Source organism: Triturus cristatus, chromosome 5_1 (assembly GCF_964204655.1).
Source record: "Triturus cristatus chromosome 5_1, aTriCri1.1, whole genome shotgun sequence".
Lineage (NCBI taxonomy): Eukaryota > Metazoa > Chordata > Amphibia > Caudata > Salamandridae > Triturus > Triturus cristatus.
This window is the reverse complement of record NC_140587.1, coordinates 954,222,469-954,237,034: the sequence shown is the minus strand read 5'-3', so window position 1 is coordinate 954,237,034 and position 14,566 is coordinate 954,222,469. Positions and strand designations below refer to the sequence as shown.

The 14,566-nt window shown below is 50.7% G+C and overlaps 1 protein-coding gene across 1 annotated transcript in view; it reads right to left on the bottom strand.

Moving 5' to 3' along the window:
• The window catches only part of MPPE1 (metallophosphoesterase 1), a 570,187-nt gene that overhangs the window by 202,152 nt on the left and 353,469 nt on the right, over positions 1–14,566 (bottom strand). The window lies entirely within an intron of this gene.

Genomic DNA, 14,566 nt, shown 5'->3' with positions numbered 1-14,566 from the left:
GGGCACCCTGTAAGAGGCCCACTGTGTTTAGTGAAGGAAGGATGGGAGTTACCTCTCAAAAAGCCTAAACAAGACATAGTGGACTATGTACTTGGTCTCCGCTCCAGGATGGCTGAGTATATGGAGATGGCATCCAAAAACCTTGAGGCAAGCCAGGCCTTACAGAAAGCTTGGCATGACCAAAAGGCTGTCTTGGTTGAGTTTCAGCCAGGACAGAAGGTATGGGTGTTGGAGCCAGTGGCCCCAGCAACACTCCAAGACAAATGGTCTGGACCCGATACAATCCTGGAAAAGAAGGGAGAGGTCACCTACTTGGTGGACCTAGGAACTCCCAGGAGTCCCCACAGGGTACTCCATGTTAACAGGTTAAAAGCATATGTTGACAGGGCAGACATGGGCTTGCTCATGGCTACAGATGAGGGGCAGGAGGAAGAGAGTGACCCTCTCCCAGACCTGTTGTCTCAGAACCCTGAAGATGGCTCAGTTGAAGGAGTGACACTTGGAGGCATCCTCACTGCCCATCAGCAGACTGAATGTAGACAAGTTCTACAATCATTTCAACATCTGTTTTCCCTAATACCTAGCCAAACTGACTGGTGTACCCATGTGGTGGACACTGGTGACAGTCTGCCTGTAAAGAACAAGCTTTACAGACAACCTGACCACGTCAGGGACTGTATAAAGGCTGAGGTACATAAAATGCTGGAATTAAGTGTCATTGAACCCTCAGAGAGCCCCTGGGCTAGCCCAGTGGTTCTGGTCCCCAAACCTCACACCAAAGATGGCAAGAGAGAGATGAGGTTCTGTGTGGATTACAGAGGACTCAATGCTGTCACCAGGACAGATGCACACCCTATTCCAAGGGCAGATGAGCTCATAGACAAACTAGCTTCTGCTAAGTTTTTGAGCACATTTGACTTGACAGCTGGCTATTGGCAAATCAGATTAGCTGAGGAGTCTAAGGCCAAAACAGCATTCTCAACCCCAGGTGGGCTTTATCAATTTGTGGTGATGCCCTTTGGTCTGAAGAATGCACCTGCCACCTTCCAAAGGTTGGCGAATCAAGTCCTTACTGGGTTGGATGACTTTTGTGCAGCATATCTTGATGACATTGCTGTCTTTAGCTCCACCTGGGAGGATCACCTGATCCACCTGAAGAAGGCTCTTGAGGCTCTGCAAAGGGCAGGCCTCACTATCAAGGCTACTAAGTGCCAGATAGGGCAGAGTAAGGTTGTGTATTTGGGCCACCTTGTAGGTGGAGGCCAAGTTCAACCACTGGAGAGTAAGATACAATCCATCAAGGACTGGTCTCCTCCAACCACCCAGACTCAAGTTTGAGCTTTCTTGGGCTTGACTGGGTACTACAGGAAGGTTGTTAAGAACTATGGGTCCATTGTGACTCCTCTTAATGATCTGACATCCAAGAAGATGCCCAAAAAGGTTCAGTGGACAGTAAGCTGTCAAAAGGCATTTGATGACCTGAAGGAGGCCATGTGCTCTGCACCTATCCTGAAAAGTCCTGACTACTCCAAAGAGTTTATTGTCCAAACAGATGCTTCTGAGTTGGGTGTGGGAGCTGTGCTGTCACAACTTAATGTAGATGGTCAGGACCAACCCATTGCTTTTATTAGCAGAAGGTTGACCCCCAGAGAGAAGAATTGGTCAGCTATTGAGAGGGAGGCCTTTGCTGTGGTGTGGGCACTGAAGAAGCTGAGGCCATACTTGTTTGGCACTCACTTCAAGATTCAGACCGACCATAAGCCCCTCTTGTGGCTAAATCAGATGAAGGGTGAAAACCCCAAACTGCTTAGGTGGTCCATTTCCCTACAGGGTATGGACTTTACAGTGGAGCACCGGCCAGGTACTGACCATGGGAATGCAGATGGTCTCTCCAGGTACTTCCACTTAGGACATGAAGACGAGACTGGTCAAGGCTAGTTTAATGTCCCTGCGTTTGGGGGGGGGGTTGTGTAGGAGAGTAGGGTCTGCTATCCTATGGTCACCCCAAATTTTTGCTTTTTGCTTCACTGGTTTTTGACATATTGAGGCTGTGGGCCTGCCAATCAGACCCCCAGCCTGCTGTTCTCTCTACTAAATTTACACTATGCACCCTAGGTGCATAACCAATTGGAAGTAAATCACCCTGTGAGCCCCTGTACCAGTGTACACTAGGTACCCAGGGCATTGGTGTATCTAAGGCCTACCAGGGGCTGAAGCATGTATTGTGCCACCCCTGGCCTGGCCTAACAAATTTGACACAACTGGCTGATCACTCAGCTGGGGTAAGTTGGTGTAACCACCTCTTACTTAGGTGTAGTATACCTATACCTAACCTTAAATGGAACACATGGTAACCTATCAGCCACTCCTATAGCAGGCCTTGACAATCCTGAAGGCAGAGTGCTTGGTTCCATGTGAGATGGTGCTCTGGCATGAGCTGAGCCTGTCTGCAGTGGTCGGAACCACTTCCTTCTACTGTTTCAAGATATCGTCATACCATATACTCTTAAGTGCATTATGAACCTCGCGGTTAAATGCTAACTTTGGTTTGGCTTTATCAAAACATGTCGAGTAAGGTGTCATACGAATTGGAATACTAACCCCTCGCCAATTCTGGCGACGGGGTTAGCATTCCACCCTTCTAGAGGGACATGACATGTACAGTACCTGAAACCCGGGTAAAATCAGACATAGCCTCAGCTCCACAAAATGGATGCTGCCACCACAGACACAAGTCTGCCCTCCTGCTGCTGGGAGTCCTTCCAGCTTGGGAGGTGTGGACAAAGGGTTTCCTGCCAGGGGAGGTGCGTGCACCACCCCAGACAGGATTTTGTGTATTGGTCAGGTAGGGCTTGAAAGAAACCAGACATGCCTGAGGCTCACAAGGAGCCTCGGTGCATATGCCAGTTCAATCCGGTCCTGGGGCACACCAGTCCCGGGTCTGGGGCGAGCTGGACAAAGGATTGGGGGTGTAACCACCCCCCTTCCTGGTCCCACCCTTAGGGAGGGACCTAGCAGGTAGTCCGGCCCCTAGAATCCGCTTAAAGGTAGGAGCTGTGTCCTAAGACTTCAGACATCCTGGAATCAACTTAACTATAAGAAGAAGACGGGAACTTCGACGCTCTGCTGCACAGAGGACTGAAGGAAATCTCCCCTGTGGTCAGGGAGTGACCACCTTGCTAACGCAAGCACCATCCAGCGAATCAACGTCTGCTTTGCCGCCGCCTCCCGCCGGAGCCCGAGCCCAGAGACTGACAAGACCTGGACCTCCAGACCTCTCACCGCCCGATCCACAGTCCCTGAAAAGAGGAGACCCGTGGAGGCACCGAGACACGTGGAGCCAGCCATCTTGAAAAGACCACGACAAGCTGCAAGCGCAACAACCGAGGCTCCCTCCAAGTTGTGCTTTGGGATCTGAGAAGCCCAACACCCGAGCAGCATCTGCACCAAAGGTGAGCCCTCCAGCATCTCCACGATCTGCGTGGGGCCCTTCTGCATTTTGCCACTCGACGCGCCTAACCGGTTGCTGGCCCGCTGGCTAGTGGCCATCTTGGCGACGAACTTCAAGAACTACACCGCTGGTCTGGTTGCTCTAGACTGGCCCTTGCTCCCCTCCAAAGGAGCAATCCCTCTGACCTTGCTGGTCAGAACCATCAGCTTATTTCGTCTTCCACCACAATTGCTTTTGCCAAGGCTTGTTTGCTTCGATCAAGTCGCCGACACCGCCGACAGCGAGAGCCTGTGTGGGACAGCTTGTGAACCGACTCCTGGACGTCGTCGACCTTCAGGGACCACGTGGCTGCAGAGACAAGCTACACCTTCCTTCCTGTTTGCACCCGACATCGCCTGGTACCCACCTGGTGCCACGCTGGTCACTGGCTAGTGACTGTGAACACTGTCCCCTCTGCTTACAGGTCTTCTACAACTCCGATCCACTCTTGGATCCACCGCATCCCTTCCGGGCCGACCGCCTGCAGCATCTTCGTCTTCAGGCTCCATTGAACAGATAGAAGAAACCCGACGCACTTCGAGACCTATGCACCCGCTTCCTGTGGGTGAGGTAAAGCTGGCACTCCGGTGCCCAAGTGTAGAGTATCATCTCTAGGGTCTGTGTTTCCAATCTTGAGTTCATAGTCCATCCGGAAGATCCTTTTTGCAGTAACTTTGTAACTTTTACGCACCCATTGAAAACCTATGGGAGCTCGTGTGTGACTATTTGCTCTGCACACGCAACCCGTGGACCTCCTGGTCACTAACTAAAGTTAGCTCCTTGTAGGCCCAGCGATTCTAGAGGCCCTAGGCCTTTTCCCTTTTCTGTTCGTGGTACTTATACCACTATTTTAGTATATGGTTCGAGTGGCCACCAGGGCCTATCCATATAAAGTGCAACTTCTGTGTATTCTAACGTTGTCTTGTTTAACGATTTGTGCTCCTGTGCTCATAAAGAGTCTAGGGGTTACTTTGAGAAATAAATACATATATATTTTGAATATATATCTGTGTGGTGTCCTTTCATTGGTATAAAAGGGGGTTGCATTTGGTAAAACAGCTTGCTTAACACGTTTCACGAGTTTAGCCTCAAAGACTGCTTAGCCTACGCTACCACTAGGGCAGCTAGTCCGAAAAGGTTGACTTACAACCACACCATAAGGGTTGCTTGGCATGGTACAAGGTGGTCACTTTAACTAGTGAACATCATATACCAGGCCAACTTCTCACAGCTACCCTAAACCAGAACGAGCTCAGGCAGTTGGCTAATTCAAGGGGCCTTAAACAGCCCAAGAACCCTACCTCTGCTGAACTCAGAGAACTCTTGCAAACTGATGAAGATCAGAGAGCTCTCAAGAAAGCCTCCCAGTTAGGCCCCTCAGGGACTGGAACAGGAGGCCCCCCTTCTGAAGATGCTACTGAAGCACCCCTTCCTAACAGTCACCCCTTAGGTGAGAATCAGACTACAGATGATGAGGATCAGCATAGGGACGAGAATGACAAGGGGGATGAGTCTGATAATAGTAGTGATTCTGATGGGAGAAATAGCCCAGTGCCAGGTGTTATACTTGGCCCAGCTAACTTAAGACTATTTGGGAATGACAATGGGTTCCCCCCATCGAGTTTCCCCAGTGGACTTAACCAGGGGTTTGGGAGACAGAGGAATCACTCAGGTGACTCTAATGCCTCTCATGCCTCTAGAGGCTCTCAGGGTCAGTCCAGAAGAAGGATGACCAGCCCTCAGAGGAGGGAGCATGAGGCCCGATGCAGGAAGCTCAGCTGAGGATCAGGAAACAGGAGCTAGAAGTAGCCCTGATGGAAGAGAAACTGAACAAGGCTAGGCAACCTAGAGAGAGTGTGTGAGAAGTTGGCCTGGTATATGATGTTCACTAGTTAAAGTGACCACCTTGTACCATGCCAAGCAACCCTTATGGTGTGGTTGTAAGTCAACCTTTTCGGACTAGCTGCCCTAGTGGTAGCGTAGGCTAAGCAGTCTTTGAGGCTAAACTCGTTAAAGCGTGTTAAGCAGGCTGTTTTACCAACTGTAACCCCCTTTTATACCAATGAAAGGACACCACACAGATATATATTGAAAATATATATGTATTTATTTCTCAAAGTATCCCCTAGACTCTTTATGAGCACGGGAGCACAAATCGTTAAACAAGACAACGTTATAATATACAGAAGTTGCACTTTATATTGATGGGCCCTGGTGGCCACTCAAACCATATACTAAAATAGTGGTATAAGTACCACGAACAGGGAAAGGAAAAGGCCTAGGGCCTCTAGAATCGCTGGGCCTACAAGGAGCTAACTTCAGTTAGTGACCAGGAGGTCCACGGGTCGCGTGTGCAGTGAGGAAAGTTACACGCGGGCTCCCATAGGTTTTCAATGGGTGCGTAAAAGTTACAAAGTTACTGCAGAAAGGGTCTTCTGAATGGACTACGATCTTAAGATTTGAAACACAGACACTAGAGATGATTCTCTACACTTGGGCATCGGAGTGTCAGCTTTACCTCACCCACAGGAAGCGGGTGCATAGGTCTCGAAGTGCGTCGGGTTTCTTCTATCGATACAATGGAGCCTGATGACAAAGATGCTGCAGGCGGTCGGTCCAGAAGAGATGCGGTAGATCCAAGGGTGGATCGGAGTTGTAGATGACCTGAAAGCAGAGGGGACAATGTTCACAGTCACTAGCCAGTGACCGGCGTGGCACCAGGTAGGTACCAGGCGATGTCGGGTGCAAACAGGTGGTGAAGGGTAGCTTGTCTCCGCAGCCACGTGGTCCCTGAAGGTCGACGACGTCCAGGAGTCGGTTCACAAGCTGTCCCACGCAGGCTCTCGATGTCGGCGGTGTCGGCGACTCAAAAGAAGCAAACAAGCCTTGGCAAAGGCAGGAGTCGAGGAAAGAGATGAAAGCTGATTGTTCTGACCAGCAAGGTCAGAAGGGCTGCTCTTTTGGAGAGCAGCTAGGGCCAGCCTGGAGCAACCAGACCAGCGTTGTTGATTTTAGGTTTCGTCGCCAAAATGGCCACTAGCCAACGGGCCAGGGACCAGGCAGGCGCGTCGAGATGCAAAGTGCAGAGGGGCCCCACGCAGATCGTGGAGATGCTGGAGGGCTCACCTTTGGTGCAGATGCTGCTCGGGTGTTGGGCTTCTCAGGACCCAAAGCACAACTCGGAGGGAGCCTCTGTTGCTGCGCTTGCAGCTTGTCGTCGGTCTTTCAAGATGGCTGGCTCCACGTGTCTCGGTGCCTCCACGGGTTCCTTCTTTTCAGGGACTGTGGATCGGGCGGTGAGAGGTCTGGAGGTCCAGGTCTTGTCGGGCTCCGGCAGGAGGCGGCGGCAAAGCAGACGTTCAATAGCTGGTTGGTGCTTGCGTTAGCAAGATGGTCACTCCCTGACCATAGGGGAGATTTCCTTCAGTCCTCTGTGCAGCAGAGCGTCGAAGTTCCCGTCTTCTTCTTGTGGTTAAGTTGATTCCAGGATGTCTGAAGTCTTAGGACACAGCTCCTACCTTTAAGCGGATTCTAGGGGCCGGACTACCTGCTAGGTCCCTCCCTAAGGGTGGGACCAGGAAGGGGGGTGGTTACACCCCCAATCCTTTGTCCAGCTCGCCCCAGGTACGGGGCTGGTGTGCCCCAGGACCGGTTTGAACTGGCGTATGCACCGAGGCTCCTTGTGAGCCTCAGGCATGTCTGGTTTCTTTCAAGCCCTACCTGACCAATACACAAAATCCTGTCTGGGGTGGTGCATGCACCTCCCCTGGCAGGAAACCCTTTGTCCACACCTCCCAAGCTGGAAGGACTCCCAGCAGCAGGAGGGCAGACTTGTGTCTGTGGTGGCAGCATCCATTTTGTGGAGCTGAGGCTATGTCTGATTTTACCCGGGTTTCAGGTACTGTACATGTCGTGTCCCTCTAGAAGGGTGGAATGCTAACCCCGTCGCCAGAATTGGCGAGGGGTTAGTATTCCAATTCGTATGACACCTTACTCGACATGTTTTGATAAAGCCAAACCAAAGATAGCATTTAACCGCGAGGTTCATAATGCACTTAAGAGTATATGGTAAGACGATATCTGGAAACAGTAGAAGGAAGTGGTTCCGACCACTGCAGACAGGCTCAGCTCATGCCAGAGCACCATCTCACATGGAACCAAGCACTCTGCCTTCACGATTGTTAAGGCCTGCCATAGGAGTGACTTATAGGTTAACATGTGTCCCAGTTAAGGTTAGGTATAGGTATACTACACCTAAGTAAGAGGTGGTTACACCAACTTACCCCAGCTGAGTGATCAGCCAGTTGTGTCAAATTGGTTAGGTCAGGCCAGGGGTGGCACAATACATGCTTCAGCCCCTGGTAGGCCTTAGATACACCAATGCCCTGGGTACCTAGTGTACACTGGTACAGGGGCTCACAGGGTGATCCACTTCCAATTGGTTATGCACCTAGGGTGCATAGTGTAAATTTAGTAGAGAGAACAGCAGGCTGGGGGTCTGATTGGCAGGCCCACAGCCTCAATATGTCGAAAACCAGTGAAGCAAAAAGCAAAAATTTGGGGTGACCATAGGATAGCAGACCCTACTCTCCTACACAACCCCCCCCCCCCCAAACGCAGGGACATTAAACTAGCCTTGACCAGTCTCGTCTTCATGTCCTAAGTGGAAGTACCTGGAGAGACCATCTGCATTCCCATGGTCCGTACCTGGCCGGTGCTCCACTGTAAAGTCCATCCCCTGTAGGGAAATGGACCACCTAAGCAGTTTGGGGTTTTCACCCTTCATCTGATTTAGCCACAAGAGGGGCTTATGGTCGGTCTGAATCTTGAAGTGAGTGCCAAACAAGTATGGCCTCAGCTTTTTCAGGGCCCACACCACAGCAAAGGCCTCCCTCTCAATAGCTGACCAATTCTTCTCTCTGGGGGTCAACCTTCTGCTAATAAAAGCAATGGGTTGGTCTTGACCATCTACATTAAGTTGTGACAGCACAGCTCCCACACCCAACTCAGAAGCATCTGTTTGGACAATAAACTCTTTGGAGTAGTCAGGACTTTTCAGGATAGGTGCAGAGCACATGGCCTTCTTCAGGTCATCAAATGCCTTTTGACAGCTTACTGTCCACTGAACCTTTTTGGGCATCTTTTTGGATGTCAGATCATTAAGAGGAGTCACAATGGACCCATAGTTCTTAACAAACTTCCTGTAGTACCCAGTCAAGCCCAAGAAAGCTCGAACTTGAGTCTGGGTGGTTGGAGGAGACCAGTCCTTGATGGATTGTATCTTACTCTCCAGTGGTTGAACTTGGCCTCCACCTACAAGGTGGCCCAAATACACAACCTTACTCTGCCCTATCTGGCACTTAGTAGCCTTGATAGTGAGGCCTGCCTTTTGCAGGGCCTCAAGTACCTTCTTCAGGTGGATCAGGTGATCCTCCCAGGTGGAGCTAAAGACAGCAATGTCATCGAGATATGCTGCACAAAAGTCATCCAACCCAGTAAGGACTTGATTCACCAACCTTTGGAAGGTGGCAGGTGCATTCTTTAGACCAAAGGGCATCACCAAAAATTGATAATGCCCACCTGGGGTTGAGAATGCTGTTTTGGCCTTAGACTCCTCAGCTAATCTGATTTGCCAATAGCCAGCTGTCAAATCAAATGTGCTCAAAAACTTAGCAGAAGCCAGCTTATCTATGAGCTCATCTGCCCTTGGAATAGGATGTGCATCTGTCCTAGTGACAGCATTGAGTCCTCTGTAATCCACACAGAACCTCATCTCTCTCTTGCCATCTTTGCTGTGAGGTTTGGGGACCAGAACCACTGGGCTAGCCCAGGGGCTCTCTGAGGGTTCAATGACACCTAATTCCAGCATTTTGTGTACCTCAGCCTTTATACAGTCCCTGACGTGGTCAGGTTGTCTGTAAAGCTTGTTCTTTACAGGCAGACTGTCACCAGTGTCCACCATATGGGTACACCAGTCAGTTTGACTAGGTATCAAGGAAAACATGTGTTGAAATGATTGTAGAACCTGTCTACATTCAATCTGCTGATGATCAGTGAGGTTGCCTCCAAGGGTCACTCCTTCAACTGAACCATCCTCAGGGTTCTGAGACAACAGGTCTGGGAGAGGGTCACTCTCTTCCTCCTGTCCCTCATCTGTAGCCATGAGCAAGCCCATGTCTGCCCTGTCAACATATGCTTTTAACCTGTTAACATGGAGTACCCTGTGGGGACTCCTGGGAGTTCCTAGGTCCACCAAGTAGGTGACCTCTCCCTTCTTTTCCAGGATTGTATGGGGTCCAGACCATTTGTCTTGGAGTGCTGCTGGGGCCACTGGCTCCAACACCCATACCTTCTGTCCTGGCTGAAACTCAACCAAGACAGCCTTTTGGTCATGCCAAGCTTTCTGTAAGGCCTGGCTTGCCTCAAGGTTTTTGGATGCCTTCTCCATATACTCAGCCATCCTGGAGCGGAGACCAAGTACATAGTCCACTATGTCTTGTTTAGGCTTTTTGAGAGGTAACTCCCATCCTTCCTTCACTAAACACAGTGGGCCTCTTACAGGGTGCCCAAACAACAATTCAAAGGGTCTGTAGCCAACCCCCTTTTGTGGGACCTCTCTGTAAGCAAACAGAAGGCAGGGTAGAAGGATGTCCCATCTTCGCCTGAGCTTTTCAGGTAATCCTTTGATCATACCCTTTAGGGTCTTGTTGAATCTCTCAACAAGCCCATTGCATTGTGGGAAATAAGGGGTGGTGAACTTGTAGTTGACACCACATTCCTTCCACATAGCTGTCAAGTATCCTGACATGAAGTCGGTACCTCTGTCAGAAACCACCTCCTTAGGAAACCCCACTCTGGAGAATACTCCCAGCAGGGCCCTGGCCACAACAGGTGCTGTAGTGGTCCTAAGGGGAATTGCCTCTGGATACCTGGTGGCATGATCCACTACCACCAGTATAAATCTGTGCCCAGATGCAGTGGGAGGATCCATGGGACCCACTATATCTATTCCCACTCTTTCAAAGGGGACCCCCACCACAGGTAGTGGTATTAGGGGGGCCTTTGTTGTGCCACCTGATTTGCCACTGGCTTGGCAGGTCACACAGGAGCGACAACACTCCTTGGTATCTTCATTCATGTGAGGCCAGTGAAAGTGAGGGACAAGTCTGTCTCAAGTCTTGTTCTGGCCTAAGTGTCCTGCTAAAGGAATATCATGGGCCAAGGTAAGAAGGAAGCCCCTAAATTGCAGAGGTATAACCAACCTCCTGGTTGCACCAGGTTTTGGGTCTCTAGCCTCTGAATAAAGGAGCCCATCATCCCAATACACTTTATGGGTACCTTGAGCATTCCCAGCAGCCTCAGCAGCAGCCAGCTGTCTGAGGGGTTCAAGAGAGGGACAGGATAACTGAGCCTGCCCCAAGTCAGCCCTGGAAGGTCCCCCTGTCCCCAGAAACTCAACCTGATCAGGTTCAAACTCTTCAGGGACAGTTCCTTCAGGGTCCTCTAGATCATCTTCCTGGGAAGGCTGATCATCACCTTGAGGCAGGGGGGAAGGCACAGCCTTAACCCTCCTGTTCTTCTTCTTGGTAGGTGCTTGGTCCATTGTTCCAGGATCCAAGACCTGTGGTTCAGTAAGGCACTTTTTGGCCTGTGACCTGGTCACAGCAAGGACATGTGGTGATATACCTAACATCTCTGTATGTGTCCTGTACTCCACTTCTGACCAGAGAGAACTCTCTAGGTCATTGCCCAACAAACATTCTACTGGGAGGTCTGCACTAACCACAACCGTTTTGAGGCCAGTTACCCCTCCCCATGAGAAGTTAACAACTGCCACACTGTGTGAAGTAGTGGCATTGCTGGCATTGGTCACCAGGTAATTCTCACCTGGTATGTACTGCCCAGGGTCCACAAAGCCTGGTGTCACCATAGTGACACTGGCACATGTGTCCCTGTAGGCTTGAGCCACTTTTTCATTAATTAAAGGAGTCTGTCTGTACTTGCCCAGGTTACTGGGGCTCACAGTCAGGGACAAATCCATGTCCCCATCACAGATCAAGACTGCCTGTGTCAGGGTTCTGTCTAAGTCAGAATCTCCTTCAGTTCCCATAGTGATTCCCACTACACCCTTTGTTTGGGGACCAACACTGCTAACAGTAGTACTGGGAGCAGGTGCCTTAGGGGCAACAGTGTTGGGGGCTCCACCCTTCTTACAGTCACTAGTCCAGTAAGTTGTATTCTTGCAAAATTTGCACCAGGGTTTCTTTGGACCTTCTTTCTTCTTCCCTTTAGGCTGGGACCCACCCTCGTTAGTACTAGTTTGGGGCCCTGTTGAAGACTTCTGGTCTTTAGATTTCTGATCTCCACCCTTTTGGTCTGTTTTCTTCTGATCACCCCCTTGGCCCTGGTTCTGGTTCTTGTGCTTAACCCTGGTTCTGACCCATTTGTCTGCCTTCTTTCCCAATTCTTGGGGAGAGGTCAGATCTGAGTCAACCAAGTGTTGATGCAGTTGCTGGTTCTGACAGTTATTTAAAATCTGTTCTCTCATCATAAAATTGTACAATCCTGTATAATCAGATACCGTACTTCCCAGCAACCAACCCTCCAAAGCCTTAGTGGCACATTCAATGTATTCAGACCAGTCCTGAGTCTGTGTCTTCTGGGTGTCTCTGAACATTAACCTGTACTGTTCAGTGGTTAAGCCTAACCCATCAACTAGGACACTCTTCAGGACTCTGTAATTTCTGACATCCTCCTCTCTAACAGTGAGGAGTCTATCTCTGCCTCTTCCTTCAAAGGAGAGCCATAAGATTGATGCCCATTGGTCTTCAGGAACCTGCTGCACTTTGCAGGCTCTCTCAAGAGCAGTCATCCATTTGTGGATGTCATCCCCACTTTTGTAGGGGGGCACAACCTTGGACAGGTTCCTATTATCAAAGACCCTATCTTTGTCCTTAGGGACAATGCTGCCACCAGTGGGTATAGGCCCACTCTCCTTAGGTTGCCTAGCCTTACTCAGTTTCTCTTCCATCAGAGCTACTTCTAGCTCCTGTTTCCTGATTCTCAGCTGAGCTTCCTGCATTCTGGCCTCATGTTCCCTCCTCTGAGGGGTGGTCATCCTTCTCCTGGAGTGACCTTGAGAGCCTCTAGAGGCATGAGAAGCATTAGATTCACCTGAGTGATTCCTTTGCCTCCCAAGCCCCTGGTTAAGTCTACTGGGGAGATCCAATGGGATGATCCCATTGTCAGTCCCCAATAGCCTTAGGTTAGCTGGGCCACGTATAACACTTGGCACTGGGCTAGTTCTCCCTTCATCCTCACTACCTTCTGTATCAGTACCCTTCTCACTTTCATCCTCTGTAGTATGAATCTCATCTAAGGGGTGACTATTGGAAAGGGGTACCTCAGTAGCATCTTCAGAAGGGGGTCCTCCTGTTCCAGTCCTTAAGGGGCCTGTAGGAGAGTAGGGTCTGCTATCCTATGGTCACCCCAAATTTTTGCTTTTTGCTTCACTGGTTTTTGACATATTGAGGCTGTGGGCCTGCCAATCAGACCCCCAGCCTGCTGTTCTCTCTACTAAATTAAAACTATGCACCCTAGGTGCATAACCAATTGGAAGTGGATCACCCTGTCAGCCCCTGTACCAGTGTACACTAGGTACCCAGGGCATTGGTGTACCCAAGGCCTGCCAGGGGCTGCAGCATGTATTATGCCACCCCAGGCTTGGCCTAACAATCTGACACAACTGGCTGATCACTCAGCTGGGGTAAGTTGGTGTAATCACCTCTTACTTAGGTGTAGTATACCTATACCTAACCTTAAATGGGACACCTGGTAACCTATAAGTCACTCCTATGGCAGGCCTTAACAATCCTGAAGGCAGAGTGCTTGGTTCCATGTGAGATGGTGCTCTGGCATGAGCTGAGCCTGTCTGCAGTGGTCGGAACAACTTCCTTCTACTGTTTCCAGATATCGTCATACCATATACTCTTAAGTGCATTATGAACCTCGCGGTTAAATGCTATCTTTGGTTTGGCTTTATCAAAACATGTCGAGTAAGGTGTCATACGAATTGGAATACTAACCCCTCGCCAATTCTGGCGACGGGGTTAGCATTCCACCCTTCTAGAGGGACACGACATGTACAGTGCCTGAAACCCGGGTAAAATCAGACATAGCCTCAGCTCCACAAAATGGATGCTGCCACCACAGACACAAGTCTGCCCTCCTGCTGCTGGGAGTCCTTCCAGCTTGGGAGGTGTGGACAAAGGGTTTCCTGCCAGGGGAGGTGCGTGCACCACCCCAGACAGGATTTTGTGTATTGGTCAGGTAGGGCTTGAAAGAAACCAGACATGCCTGTGGCTCACAAGGAGCCTCGGGGCATATGCCAGTTCAAACCGGTCCTGGGGCACACCAGTCCCGGGCCTGGGGCGAGCTGGACAAAGGATTGGGGGTGTAACCACCCCCCTTCCTGGTCCCACCCATAGGGAGGGACCTAGCAGGTAGTCCGGCCCCTAGAATCCGAATAAAGGTAGGAGCTGTGTCCTAAGACTTCAGACATCCTGGAATCAACTTGAAACTAAGAAGAAGACGGGAACTTCGACATTCTGCTGCACAGAAGACTGAAGAAAATCTCCCCTGTGGTCAGGGAGTGACCACCTTGCTAACGCAAGCACCATCCAGCGAATCACCGTCTGCTTTGCCGCCGCCTCCCGCCGGAGCCCGAGCCCAGAGACTGACAAGACCTGGACCTCCAGACCTCTCACCGCCCGATCCACAGTCCCTGAAAAGAGGAGACCCGTGGAGGCACCGAGACACGTGGAGCCAGCCATCTTGGAACGACTACGACAAGCTGACCAGTGCAACAACCGAGGCTCCCTCCAAGTTGTGCTTTGGGTCCTGAGAAGCCCAACCCTCGAGCAGCATCTGCACCAAAGGTGAGCCCTCCAGCATCTCCACGATCTGCGTGGGGCCCTTCTGCATTTTGCCACTCGACGCGCCTAACCGGTTGCTGGCCCGCTGGCTAGTGGCCATCTTGGCGACGAAATCTACGACAAACACCGCTGGTCTGGTTGC